We start from the raw sequence: 15,022 nt of genomic DNA, 5'->3' as shown, positions 1-15,022 counted from the left end.
AAAAATTAGCAAATGAAAACATAGATACTTCTGCAGTTCTATTTTTCATTCTATTAAATATGCTTCTGAATTTTCCTACAGATCTCATTATGATAGAATCATAGATTGGTTTGGGTTGGCAGTCACCTTAAAGATCTTCTAGTTCCAACTCCCCCGCCATGGGCAGGGATGCCTTCTACCAGACCAGGTTGTTCAGAACCTGATCCAGCCTGGACTTGAATTCTTTAAGGTATGGGGCAGCCACAACTCTTCTGGGCGAACTGTTCCAGTGCTTCACCACTCTTATTGCAAAGAATTTCATTTTATGTCATATCAGAGTGCATTTTAAATTGCATTTTTCATAATCAAATGTTTGAATTACCTCCTAAATGAAAGTCTACAATTATGCAGAATTCAATTTTTGTACTATGGGTCACGATTCCCAAATATATACCTTTGTAGTTCTTGAAACATATTTTCAAGTTTGAATCAGTTTGCAGATATTAATGACATTTAAAGACTAGCTCAAATAAAAACTCTATAATGCAAAACACTTAAATTCACTGGTTTTGAGACTGTATAAAACATTCTATTAAATATTATATATTTTTTCATGGTTTGGGGATTTTTATCATCTATTTTTGGTAAAGTATGCCTCAATTAATAGTAATTTGATAACAATAATCAGGGTAGGTTATGAACCTTAACACTAGTGTTCTTCCATCTGAGTCTGTGATATTATTGCAACAAAAAACTCATCTGTGGAATTTTGGTATGCCACTGGATAATTTTGAACTATTCATAATAAAGGATGAAAGTGTAATCAGATTGATCTGAAAATTGGCATTATATTCACAAGGGATTTGACTGCATGCAATACCTATACTAACATTCCCAATGTGTATATCTTAAGATATTAGTTTTTTGAAGAATGAAAAGTTCAAAAACCCTATTTTTCAATTTTTCCCACCAATTTTTCTGTCAGTATGCACCCCTACTATATGCACCCCTAGTATTAAAACTGTATATACAATGTTCACGTAAGTATTCAAAAAATGCTTCTGTTCAGCAAAACTTATGGTGGTTACAAGTATGAAGGGCTGTAAGTTTAAGAATAACAACAGATATATTTAGAGGGCCAACATTTACCATACCTTGGGTTTAACCCTGCAGTAATTAGAAATTATGGATCTTAGCTGTCTAAACAGAAGAAGATTGATTGCTTCCAGGAAGAACATATCAGTTAGTGGAGACAGAGGACAAAACTAGTCTTGAGCAATTTGACTTCATAAATAATCAATACTTGAAACTGATGTGGGAATCTAGACTTTCCAAATATAATTTTGGGAATATGGATACCTGAGCAGAAATCAGGTAAATGTAGAAATTACGGGATTTATACCAGGAATGGCATATAGTGAGCGCACTACCTGACTGACTATACAGCTTATTACTGCTCTATACATGTAGTTCCCCTGCCAAAAAAAAAGCCCAAACAAAACAACAAAGGCATGCAAGAATTCAAACTAGCCTGCAAAAGAAAAAGTCCAGCTCTAACAAATCTAAATGCACGAAATTATTTTAGTCTTTAGTATTTAGTGGTCAAATCAGTTGGGCTTTGACTTTCCTAGTTTCATGAGCTGAATTACACTCTGGCAAGTTATTCAAACTTTTAAACTTTCCAAGGTTAATTTTGTAATTAGCAATGGCCTTAATGTAAATTATTAATTTACTCCTTTTGAAACTAATGGAATTATCTAAACACTGTGAATGCCTTCCACAGCTCACCATTAAGAGCAGTGACTGATCTTGTCACTTGTCAGATTTCTTAAAAGGTTTTAAGCAGTGTATACTGATAAATATCTATATGGAGGGCATGAGAAAGAGTGCATCATATTTTGGAAGAATTCCTTAATTTTCTTTAGGGTGATAGCATATCCTTGAGGTGAAAGGAAAGGTTACTGAATTCTTTAGATTTAGAAGTTAGATTTAGAGTCTTTAACTTTAACTTTTAAGTTAAACATCAGTGAAAACAAGAAGGCCTATTTCAAAATGCGTAATTCATAACATTTTTAAAAACTTATGTGTGAATATTACTCCTATGGTTATAAAACCACTATGTAAAAATTAACCTTATTTATGGAATGGTATTTCTTATTAAAGTTGCAGCTGGAGGCCTTTAATCTGGCTCTGACTGTTGTGCCAACCCTAAAGTGCTAGTCAGTAGTATGAAATATTTACTATTTGAGACAAAGAGGAGACAAAAATCGGTAAAATCGGGAAAAAAATCTATCAAAATTAAACCTCTCTTGAAAATACATTCAATTACTGTCTAAAGACTTGAAGTACTTAACCTTTAATGTATAAATATTTGCTTTATATTGCTTTATTGGGAATTTCAAGCTAAGAAACCTGTGGTAGTTAATTTTCTTGATCTCCGTCAAGAATCTTCTTTGCAAAGGCCAGCCAACTAGGGAATATCTAATTGCTCTCAACATCTTGTCAATTATAGGTAAATAGACACTAGAAAAGCAAGAGGGTTCAGAATGGGGAAAGTAAATTAAAGAATTATTTTTGTACCAAGATCCTTCTATAAGGGAAGAAGTGAAAGATATTTTTTTGAAAGCTATTGCTAAATAGCAATAAAAATTATGCTATTTCAGCATAACTTTAGACATGTGTTCCTCAAGTATGATAGTACAGTGGTGAGGAAGCCTGCTGCAGCATACAATTTGGACCCAAATCACTGAGATTATGTACTTTTCTTTAAGTTTGTAAAGAGTTCCTTTACCATAAGAAAGCAAAAAACTTAAGCAACAGGGAATCTGCATGCTCATACTGTAGTTGACTGTCATTCTGCTCTTATACATATGATACAGAGTTACATTTGTTATACTGATAATGACCTAATAAATGCAATAACTCTTCATTGTATACATTCTGCATCATACTTTGTAAAAGTGCATCTTAACATTATTCTTTCAAAATCCCTGGGGGCTCTAATACTTACAAAAATAGTAGTTATAGTAATGTCTTAATTAGCTAAACAGCACTACCAGATATCAATTCAATATAGTACATCCCAATCAGATCTGTCACTATCTCAAATTCTTTGAGCCTTGCTTTGGGTGCTGAAAAAGGACTGTCATAGTTTAACCTCAACCAACAGCTAAGCCCCACACAGCCACTTGCTCAGTCCCATACCAATGGGGAGAGAACATGAAAAGTAAAAGGTAATTAAGCAAGGAAAGGAAAAGTTGTGCACACAAGCAAAACAAAACAAGGAATTAATTCACAGCTACCCATGGGCATGCAGGTGCTCAGTTATCTGCAGGGGAACAGGGCCCATCATGCACAGAGTTACTTGGAAAGACAAATATCATCTTGCCAAATGTTCTACTCTCCCTTCTTCTTCCTCCCACTTTATATACTGGCATGGTGCCATAGGTTCTGGAATATCCCTTTGGTCAGTTGGGGTCACCTGTTCCAGTTGTGTCTCTTCCCATCCTCCCAAGAACCCCCAGTCTCCTCACCAGCATGGCAGTACAGGAAGCAGAAAATGTTTTAGTTCTGTGCAAGTCCTGCTCAGCAAACAACAAAAAGATCTTGATATTATCAACCCTGCATTCAGCAATTCAAAACCAGCCCAATTGTAGCCACAATCATACCATATTATCAGACTGCAGCTCTGAAATCAACATGTCACACCACTATACTATTACCTGGATGGGAAGAGAATATTAGTCTTTGATTTCTGCTTAATTTTTACCAGACAAAATGTTTTCTGTGCAATACATATAGCATTGAATAGCAATATTTCTACAGATATTTCATTAATATTTATGCATCTGCTTTATGCATTTACTTTATAATTTTTTTCTCTATTACACATATTTTATGCTGTTCCTTATGTAACCCTTCTGTGTAGACACAACAAAAATATGTGCAGCATTCTCAGACAGCACTGTTCATCCAATAAACAAATTCAAGCTATGTGATTTGCCCTCTGATTTTCATGATGGTAAACTCATTTCTAAGTTCTACTACTACTGATTTGAACACCTCTCTTTTTAAGTCTGGATCTCAGATCATAACATCTCCAAGAGCTGCAGAGCATACTAACTTCCAACATAGGTCTAGAAGCAATATCCCCACCTGTTATCAGCTTGCTTATCTCACTTAAAGATTTTTGTGAAGGCTGCCCCAAATAAATACTTAATCCTACCTAAGGAAGGTTGTTAATTAGCACTAAAACTTACCAAAAAAATCCAAACCCAAACCAAGCCAAGCCAAGCAAACCAAACCAACAAAAGAAGAAAAGCAATGTGTAAACACTCCTATCTTCCTTTTAGTTTTACCATTTTCTGTATATGTAGAAGATACACCATGCACAAGTAGAGAAACTCCATCTGATTCAAACACTCATGCTAGACATGTCCTTGTGTTTACATGACTTTGTCCTCTCAAAAAAAACCCCTATCACTGAAAGCCTCACTTTTATTCTTCTCTCCTCTGCTCCTTCTTTGCAGTCGTAACCAGTTAAGTTTTGTGTCTTTCTCCAGTCTCCCAAATTTAATAAAAACAGGTATGTAACTATGGTATCTTCATCACCAAAAGCATGGCCCTTTTTTACAACTGTATCTTTTTGGCCTATGTACATTTACAATTTTCCCTGAGTAACTTGACAGGAATTATCTCATCATGTAGTTTGCACTCTATTTGAAACTCCCCTGGCAATGTACAGAACATTAAAAAGGTTTTCCTGCTATCCAGTTATCTTTTCTGGTTCTAGTTTTAGTATTATTTCTTTCTGAGAAAGTATCTCAGAAGCCAGAGTCTCAGTCCTCTAAAGGAAATGGAATTTTCTTCCCCATATCTTGGCTGAAAATGCTTTCCTTCCTGTAGAACTGTAGATTGAAGCATGATAATTTTCAAGGTAAGTTTTTTTGTCAGCCTGAATCTTGAGACATCACAAATATCAGTGGGATAGGAAGTTTGTTTGGCACAGTTTACACAGAGGAAAGAGAGGACTCCCATAAAGAAGATGGAATAAAGCTAATGCTTTATAATAATGAACTTTAAAAAAATCTGTTAAGAAACTTTTTTACTCGAAGGAACATACAGTAAAGCGCTGACTAAAATAGCTTGCTTCAACAAACACATAAGTGGTAATATGAGCAAAAGACAAAGGGACAAAAAGGCTTTCAAAATATGCTCTCTCTCACACACAGCATAATAGCCTGTTGTTACAAGGAAGGGATAACATTCTATCCAATGCCTGCTTTTCATGCTATACCTTTTTGTAAAACAGCTTTTTCAGGGATGTGTTTCTGAGCCAGCAGACTGACTTTGAGTTCATGACTCATGCAGAACCCAACTCACAAGACCCAAAACAACAGCTCTGCTTTCTGTTGTTAAATTCTGTGCAAAATGGGACAGTTTTTATAGGGAAGGCTGAGCAGAACCTCAGTCCACAATAATCAACATTTTTTTCTCCCACTGAAAACAAGACAGCTAGACTTACAAGTTTAATTACAAGTCACAGAGAATTGGGACAGCTTCATTGTATCAGGAATATTCTCTACCTGTCATTGCTAGCTGTTAGTATAAAAAAAATTACCACTATTAGGAGAAGAAATGTCTCAGGAATTTTTGGGAGAAAGCTCAAAGCTAAAAATGGAAGATACTGACCTACATCAGTTTGAAAGACTTTAAAATATTGGAGAAAATCCACTGTAAAAACACATTTATTCTTATCATTTTAGTCCAGTTACAGGCAGTTTCTTAGTGTAGTGTTCATGAATTTCACCACTCAGCTCTGCACACAAATATGCAGAGCATGTGAAAGAAGTATTCATATATTCTAGAGTCAGATTTCAGCATTCAAAATTCAAATTCACTTGCTGAAAACTGGTACAACAAAAGCATATTAAGAGCCATGTGGTAAAACACTGAGCTAGTCCCCAGCCTGTGCTAAGACCCAGCACCCAAATTGCATAGTTCAAGGCCTTTAGCTGAAATTAGCTCCTGTCTGTCACTCTGTATTTAATGCTCACTAACCATTGTATTATATTTTGTACACTTCTGAAGCAGATCTTTTACATCAGTTTCATCCAGAGGCATCTTTTTTGTAGTCCTAGGATACTAAGTGAACTGAAGCCTCGGCAGTGGAAGAAGATTCACTTAAACAACCTGGTCCAAACTCTAATTAAACAGTGTGAACATGATGTTTTTAAAACAGTTTTACTGTAACCCACTTTAGTTGTAAATCTTAAAGCAAACAAAGACAACTTTACATTTGTGGATGATGCAATTAAAAATGAAAGACAAGTAGAGGAGATATTAATTCCAAGATCTAGTTGCTTGAGCAAATAATATTTCTAGAATGCTACTATTTCTGAAATGCTCAGTTGTAAACACTTTTAAAAACATCTGCATATGAAAGAAGCTGTAAAACTATCTGTGACATGTTTGCGATGTCAACAGATGATGTGATATAGCAAATATTTAATACAGCAAGCCATCAACAGCAGGTGGATTTTTAGAGAGACCTACATTAATTTTTAGCCAGATAAGTAAACATGAGCTGTCATTTTCTTAAAACTAAATTAGAGTAAAAGAAATGTAAATACATTAAAATATCTTAGTTATAATCAGCCACCTATTAGTATATTTCTCCACTTTGCTGGATTAATTTCTCTCTTTTTCTTTTTAACTCCAAAGGAATTGTATGATACTGAAGACAGAAACAATTTAAACTCGTAGACATGCAACCAGATATTTCTTGGAGAAGTTTGGGATATACACCATTTCTGGCTTTATTAACTTTTCTGGCCATGTTTATCTTAAATCTTCATAATCCATTTATAATAAAATCAGAAACTATTTACGTGTTGTACAGCACCAACTACTATATCTGAATTAAAGTGTCTCTAGCAAGGAATTAAATATTTGTATATATTTTTTCCTTTTCATATTATATATGATACAGCAAAATAAAAATCAGAAGAACAGTAGTTCCTGCCCTATGTGATACAAGTACTCGTGCATAAAATTTATTTCCTAATATGTTCCATAAGGTTGAAGCTTCTTTATTTTTCTGTTCTATTTTTTTCTATTTCTATTTTCTTCTTCATAAGCTTCTTTATTTTTGCTATTCACCCTTCAACAAGCCTTGTTACTGAATCATGACAAATTATTCTTTACATATTAGGACACTCAGTTCACACTGATGAACTAACAAATTAAAATGTAATATAAAATAATGACACTGAAGTAATGCAAGGGACCATAATGCAAGGGACAGTCCTTTTGATGTCAGGAAAGAATTCATCATTAGGCCAAGATTTGCCCTTTAATTAAAACATTACCACACTGATAATGTTGAACAAAATGCAGTTTTGAGGAATTCAGTGAAATAACACTAAAATAACAGAAGTTATAACACATTTTTTTGTCCTGAAGCAGCCATATTTCATTACACATAACTGAATGTTAGAAAGCAATCTAGTGTGTTTTGCCATCCTTGTCTCAGGCTAAGGTAATTATTAGTCTTAGAGTTTCTCTCTTTCTCTTCCCCTCTGCCTTTCTTTTTTAACTGTGCTTACCCAAGAGGAAAATGAACCATGGTACTTATCAGCATAATGCATACATCAATGATACCGAAGGCAACTTTCCATGGCTGAAGCCATAGGTTAGCTGCAAATCCATTAGTGATTAAAAATAAAAAAATAAAAACAAAAATAAATATCTGTGAATCTAGGCTATAGCTGAGTGATAAGTGCAGAAAAGTCACAAAACATGACAATGTAATTTGCATCACTATTGGATCAGAAAGGCTGTTAAAAGACCAAGCAAGAGAGGTGAAAAATTTCCAAAAGGGGATTGAAAACAAACTTCCTAAAAGAATAGTGATAATTATGTCATAAATTTTTCAGTCATGTAGTTATTTGCACTCAGTCTAGAAAAAAATATTTGCCTGAAAGGATTTGTTTTTTCTGCACAAAAGGATTGTAAACATCAGATTATAAAAATAATACAATCATTAAAACACCCTTAAGATCTTAAGGACAAAGACCTTAGACTAAAGAAACACTAACATTTCAGATTATTGAAGATGACACATTCAGGTTTTAAAAAATTTTTAACTTTTTTTGACTTGCTTTAGTTTTGGTATCTCTGTTTTAGATTTTATTAATTCTCATTTCAATTTTATATCTTTCAAAGATATCTCCATATGAAAAAGGTTATTTTTTTATATTAGTTATCAATAGCCTATAATGTCTCCAAAGTTTCATAAAATTTCATAAATTACTTATGTCTACAATCACTGGGGAAAAATAATATATCACATACAAAAAAATCCCTTATAAATTTGAAAAATTTAATTTTCTGGTAAAAAGAAAGTCTCAGAATGAAGAAGCATAATTCTATATGTAGCTATTCTTGGAAATAAAAATAGTAGTTTACCTAGGAATCATGTCTCCAGACAGCCAGATGGTGTTTATTCTCTATTATTTATTAATTAAATTAAAAAATGTTTGCTATCTGTATCTTTTATCAAGCCTCCATTTTATCAGAAAAAAAATCTTTAGTTATGGTATCCAAGAGTTACATGATAGGTAAAACTGAGACTCACATGTTGAGCTTTTGCTGACTTCACTGAAGGATCAGCTATTCTTTATATTCCTGCAAGATGGAAGACTTTTTTTGTACATAAAAGTAACCTAGGTTAAAGCCGAACTTCACAAAATATTTTTGTTTCGCTTAACATATCCACGCTCACAACTTATACTGTTTACTCTGAAATACAGTGAATTTGAGGTTGAATGCACAACATATTTTTGTAATTAATCCATAATTTATTAGTCACATCTAATATTTTACTTAAAACCTAGCTATACACACTACAGTATGATAAAGTTTTATAAACAGAATTAAAAAGTCACCATTGATATCATAAAATGAACGTATTAAATCTCTTAAGTTCAATTATGAAAACAGAGAAATCATGGGGTTCAGTAACAGTAACTTTTGTTTCTACCAGAGGAAAGCTAAAGATTTTTAAATAGAATAGAAATTAGAGAAATTATTATGTTTTTAGAGCATCTTGGTTTTGCCTGAAAGGGTGAGAGAATTTGATTCCTATGACTGCATTAATATAAACATTTGGACGTCAAAATCTTGCATGTGCACATTTTCAATTTAAATATTACCTTTGCTGTTGTTTTAAGATTATTTTCTAATTGTGGAAATGTCTTTTCCTACATTTCCAAATATATACTAATATTTAGGTAGGGTTTACTCTACTTTTTTTTTTAATTAAATGTACTACTATTGTATAATTGCATTCTCGGCTGCTGAAAATATGAAAAATACAACCCAAAAGAGAGATCTTCTGGACCAACTTCACTTTTTGTGGTATAACTGCTTCTCAGTTTTTCCAATGTTTTCACATTCCAGTGATGTTTGTTTGAAGGGCTATTTAGGCGAAATTACACACTGAACAGAATACATAATTTTAGATGCAGTCATTGCTAACAACAAACCCACAGATTTTATCTGTGTGTATGCCTGTGGCTGTGTGTCCGTGTGTATTTTCTGTCTGTAAGTCAAAGTTCTTGCGCAATTTTAAGCACATGGTTACAACCTACTTCTTTACGTGCTGCAAAAGACAGCTTGATGAGTTTGTATGATTTGGTTGCAATAAATCTGTGGGTCTCCGGGCTAGTATAAATCCAGATCCAGCTTGCTCAGGACTAAAGCCCACACGGAATTGCATAGACAGAGGATAAAAGATGAGAAGCGCTCTTTGTCACGTGGAGACGAGTATCCAGTGTATTAGCTTGAGTTTACTGCCACCACACTTCTGATGGCAGCTACCACTCATATAGCAAAAAGAGGCAGAACCACACCTGCCGCAGGGTTTTAGAGCCCAGGTGATGGGGGCGGGGAAAGAGGACCACGGCCAATGGGATAACATTGGGGAGGGGCAAGGGGAGGGACCACCCGTGGGACAGACCACCAGGGCATCCAGAAACCAGGGGGTTGTGTGAGGGAGAAACCATGTGAGGGGGAATATACCATCCACGTGACCCAATAACATTTTTTTCAACACCCAGCACAAACAACGAAATAACTATTTAGTACAATACAACACTTGGTCACTCATTTCCACAACCTCATAACTCCTGAGCTTAAGATGGATACCTAAATTAAGGTTAAAATTGATTTATAGCTAGAGTACAAATTACAGTCTGACTACATTCAAAGGCACTGTATAACTGAGGATGAGTGTAGGAATGACTTCTGGTTGTTTCTGCTATAGTTATTAAGCCATTGACTAATTTAAGGTAGAAAGCATCCCTGGAGGTCACCAAGGCTAACAATCTCTTTGTGTGGTCCACCAGTAGTAGTCAGTGTGATTGGCTCAATATAATATATCCAGATTGTATATGAACAGGATAGGGTCAGAAGAATGCTAAGACTGGTACTTCAGGTTAAATACTTGATTGGTTTGGTTTCTTTGGTTTTTTTTTGGTTTAGTGTTTTGGTTTTTTTTATTGTTTTGGGTTGTTTGTTTGTTTTGGCTTTTTCTTAGGTTTTTTTTTTTTTTTTGGAGGGGGAGGTATTTTTGGCTTTTTTGAGAGGAGGTTTTTTGTTTTGTTTTATTTTCCATGGAGGCAGAATTAATTATTGTCTTTTTAATATGGAAGCATTGGTTTCTTCTGGAAATATTTATCACATATTAATCAGAATCTTACTGAACTGTTTCACTCATTTCAAAATGATGAAGACAGAGCAAGGACACCTCTAGTCTTCACATATGCCAGTATGATTCAAGTTCCACCTAAAACTGCAATTTGTATCATAGGCCTTGTTATGTCCATCTGTTGCTTTTCTTCTTTATTTTCAGTAAATCTTCTTCTGTGGAGTTTCATTCTTACTGTGATATTGCTCAAGCAATACAGAAGCTATGGGATTCTCACTGCCAGGAGACCTGCCCAGAAGATCCCCTTCCAGCCAGTTGTTGATGTACCTAATCCCACAGGGTCTACAGAGAGACCACAGCTGCTGAACATTGTGTAAGAAAAACAGGACAGTGGAGAAAGAGGACCAGTGGGACAAGATCAATGTAGAACTAAAAAGCAAAGAATATACATTCTAGAAGTCTGAAAGTCCAAACACCAGTGTCAAGGCTGACTTTCTAAGAATGGAATGAATACTATAATAACCTCATAAGAGAAGAGCTGATTTAGGACTTCTGTGAATACATGATCCTGCAGCCTACTTCATTCCCTAGGAAGAGGTGTTGCAAATGAGAACCTCTACCTACGAATGGAGAAAGACAGTCTTGCTCTTGTTACAGAAGGCAGATGATCATCTCACTGGGTGGGGTAGGTTTTCTAGAAACAGAGTTCCTAAGCCTGGATATTTTTCAGAGTCCTTCCTTTTTGTATTGGGATGAAATTTAGTCACGACACCTGTACCTGTAAGGTGTTTTCCCAGAGTCCAAGCAAAGTAGCTAGTGTTTTGGTTTTTTTATCTTCTTTCAGTGCTGGCTACTGTTTGCTTTTTAAACCTTGAAGCAATTGTTACAGGTTACTTTGCCTATACCCTAAATTTATTTTCCCTCTGGAAGAATAATGATCTTTCTGTCTCTTTCTTTTGAATATGACTTCACAGCAGCTGAAAGTTTGCATTGAATAACATTTTAGCCCTAAGCTAATATACAAGTTGTACCAGATACCAACAGAGAGGCTTCCAAGAGGAGTGCCATGGAAATGACTGTCAAACACCTCCCAGTAAGGACAGGCTGAGAGACTTGGTTGGGCTTGTTCAACCTGTTGAAGAGAAAGCTCTGGATGGATCTTCTAGAAGCCTGGATTTAGGAGCCCTTTATTTAGGGAGTGTAGTGGCAGGATGAAGGGTAATGGTTTTAAACTGAAAGAGGAGAAATTTTGATAGAAATTGAGAAGTAATTTGTAAATTGACTGGAAGTAGATGATCTTGAATAAAGCTTCAAATATAATAACTCAGAACATTCTTCACTTTTTCTTTTTCTTTTTCTTTTTCTTTTTCTTTTTCTTTTTCTTTTTCTTTTTCTTTTTCTTTTTCTTTTTCTTTTTCTTTTTCCTTTTTTTCTTTTTCTTTTCTTCTTTCTCCTTCTCCTTCTCCTTCTCCTTCTCCTTCTCCTTCTCCTTCTCCTTCCCACAGCTTTTATTGCTAAGCATGTTGTGATATGATATAGAATATCCCTGTAGTAATTTAGGGCCAGATGTCCTGGCTGTATCACTTCCAATTATTTGTCAGCCTTCAGCCTCCTTGCTGATGGTGTAGTATGAGAAGCAGAAAGTTCCTTGAGATTCTGTAAATGCTGCTCAGCAGCAACTAAATAATTCCAGTGGTTAACGCTGTTTTCATCACAAATCCAAAAACATACAAACTCTGAAGAAATTTATTCTGGGCAAGGCCAGTATATTTGATGTCTCTTATACAGGCATCTCCTGTTTCTGAAGCCTTATCTGTCTGAGCAGATTTGACAATACTGGCTACTAGAACACTGGCTCTACAGTTTCTGTTTTGCCTAGGAGTGATCAAAAACCAAAGAATGATGCCCACACTGCAACCAATATTTCTAGTCTATTTTCCACAGGATTTGTGATGCAGATGACTTTAAGAAATACTCAGACATTCAGGAAAAGGCTCGTTGGTCCTCTTAGACAGCTGTCAATTTTCTTAACAAAACACCCTAACATGGAAACTCCATACTTCAGTTGAATTTGTCAGTCTTGTACTATGTCCTTTTAACTGATAAGCATATGATCAGCATGACATATATGACTGTCCATCTCTATTGTATGTTGAAGAGAGATGTTGAGACTCATCAATTATAATAGTACCTTCATAGGAGGCAGATTTTCAAGAAGTAAATCACATTTATCTCTGGGTAGTATTGATCAATCTCTCTGGAGCAATGGAACTCTAGGGATATCATGTTCCATATCAGAAGAGGTAAGTTCATGTAATAGTAAATTCTCATCTAGAGGTTTCAGAAAGTTCTAGTGAAGATTATTCTGTGAACAAGTCAATTCAGCTACACACTATGCTGACTTAAAGGACAATGAGTGTTCTTAAGAGAAATGTGTTATTGTCAGGTATATTAAGCCACCAGCTGAAAGGACGCCAGAACCGTTTGAGCTGTCTTTGGACACTGATGGGCTGGCCAGAGAGGGGAAGATATGAAGACACAGTAGCCAAGTCAGTTTCACAGTTGAGATTGCAGTGAACAAAGCAGAAGTCACTTGTCATACTGTCTCATATATCCAGAGAATGTGGGTAGGTATGAAAGTTCTTGTCCCCTAGAGGAGGGAAGAAAGATGATAAGAACATAGGTGAAGGATTTATCTTCACAGGACTTTATGAGGAGCCCCTCTTCAGGAAGAGACACCTGATCTACTTGTACATAGTCTCTCTGATAGTGCAGAAAAGCGAGGTCCACAAGTTCACAGTCATACTGACAACAGTAAATCCTATTGACAACACAATCAAGGCAGTCGTGGTGTAGGACTAGGAAGAATTATCATGGCAAAGGTCTATTTAAAAGGAGACCATCAAGAATAGAGATGGTAGCATACACAGAAAAGACAATTCAGAGAATCTGGATAATATGCATAACTTCTCAACACATAATTTCAATAAATTACTTCTATTTCTGACTCACCGAATGTTCTTCTTCTTGAAACTCACAGTTTTGCCACATATTAGCAGTCTATCAAATAATTGCCCCCAGGAAGAAACAGCTAGTTTGTGATGTAAAGGTTCCATGGAAAACCATTGTTTTTCTTCTTTCCTGCTTGTTCCCATTCCCTCCTGCCAGTAACTCAGTGGTAAACTTAGGAATTAACAAACAGCTAAGAGGTATTTTACATTATCCATAATGATCACATTTTGATATAAGATTTTTTTCTCCTACTCTCTCCTTTTAGAATATTGTGAAGGATATCTAGACTGCAATGAGTTTAATACATCCAATCCAAAAGGTTCAGAAATGCATTTTAGTGTATTGTGATATTACAATACGAAGACTGCCACAAGAACAAAGAGTTTTGTTTTGTGATATTTCTGTTCTCATTGTTCTGAGATTGTCATGAAGATGGATTCTATACAGTTTCCTGCTTTATTTTTGCAGTCTTTGTTATGAATATGGTCTGATTTTGTGCCAACCTTTGTCACTAGAATGAAAATGAGAATACATTATGAAAACTAAAATGTAATCAGCATTAAAATTCTGTGATAGCTCATTCTTGTGACAAAGAGATCACTGGGAAAGAATGGCACGAAATTAATCAATTATAGTGACAGTCTCACGATTGTAATAAGAATAGAAAGTGGCACTACATTTTGTGCATTTACATAACTGAGGGATGATTTGAAATTAACTCATTCATATCTGCAGATTCACTTATTTTCCTGGAAAAACAGAACTGCTACATTTTGACTACTGACCATAGATAGTGAGCGTGTTCGATATGTAAAAAAATCTCAGATTCTGCTTATTTTTTAGTCATTCCCCAAAATTTTCACAGTCTCATTCTAATTTTCTTTGTTCCTGCCAGAACGTGAAAAGTCTCATCATCAGTGCCTAATGCATAGCTATATATTCTGAACGTGCAGTGAAAAGGAAAACAGAAATGCTCCTTTGGAAATAAAAACAAAAAGATAGGGAGAGAAAGAAGGAAAGGACCCTGAAATTCTGTTATTTGGATTATTTTGTGCTCTGGTTTTTGTTTTTCTTTTTTTTTCCAGATTACTTTCTCTTTTCTTATCTGGTTTAAAAAAGATACATTAAAAAAATGAATTTTCAGGAATACCAGAAGAATACAAATATAAGGGTGTTCAGAAAGTTGTTCTGTCTAGTTAGTGGTTCTTTCTTTACTTGGTTATGAGGCAGTATTATCAAACTCCATCAAGAGCCCAGGCATGGAGATCAAGGGCTGAGGTCTCAGGGTAGATTAATTTGGCTACATACTCCACACAGACA

General features: G+C 35.1%; 1 long non-coding RNA gene across 1 annotated transcript in view; it reads right to left on the bottom strand.

Annotated features, from left to right (window-relative positions):
* LOC136569218 (uncharacterized) overlaps positions 1-15,022 on the bottom strand; it is a 476,564-nt gene that overhangs the window by 96,013 nt on the left and 365,529 nt on the right. The window lies entirely within an intron of this gene.

The sequence above is a fragment of the Molothrus aeneus genome, chromosome Z, assembly GCF_037042795.1.
Source record: "Molothrus aeneus isolate 106 chromosome Z, BPBGC_Maene_1.0, whole genome shotgun sequence".
NCBI lineage: Eukaryota > Metazoa > Chordata > Aves > Passeriformes > Icteridae > Molothrus > Molothrus aeneus.
This window is presented reverse-complemented; position numbering and strand designations above follow the sequence as displayed.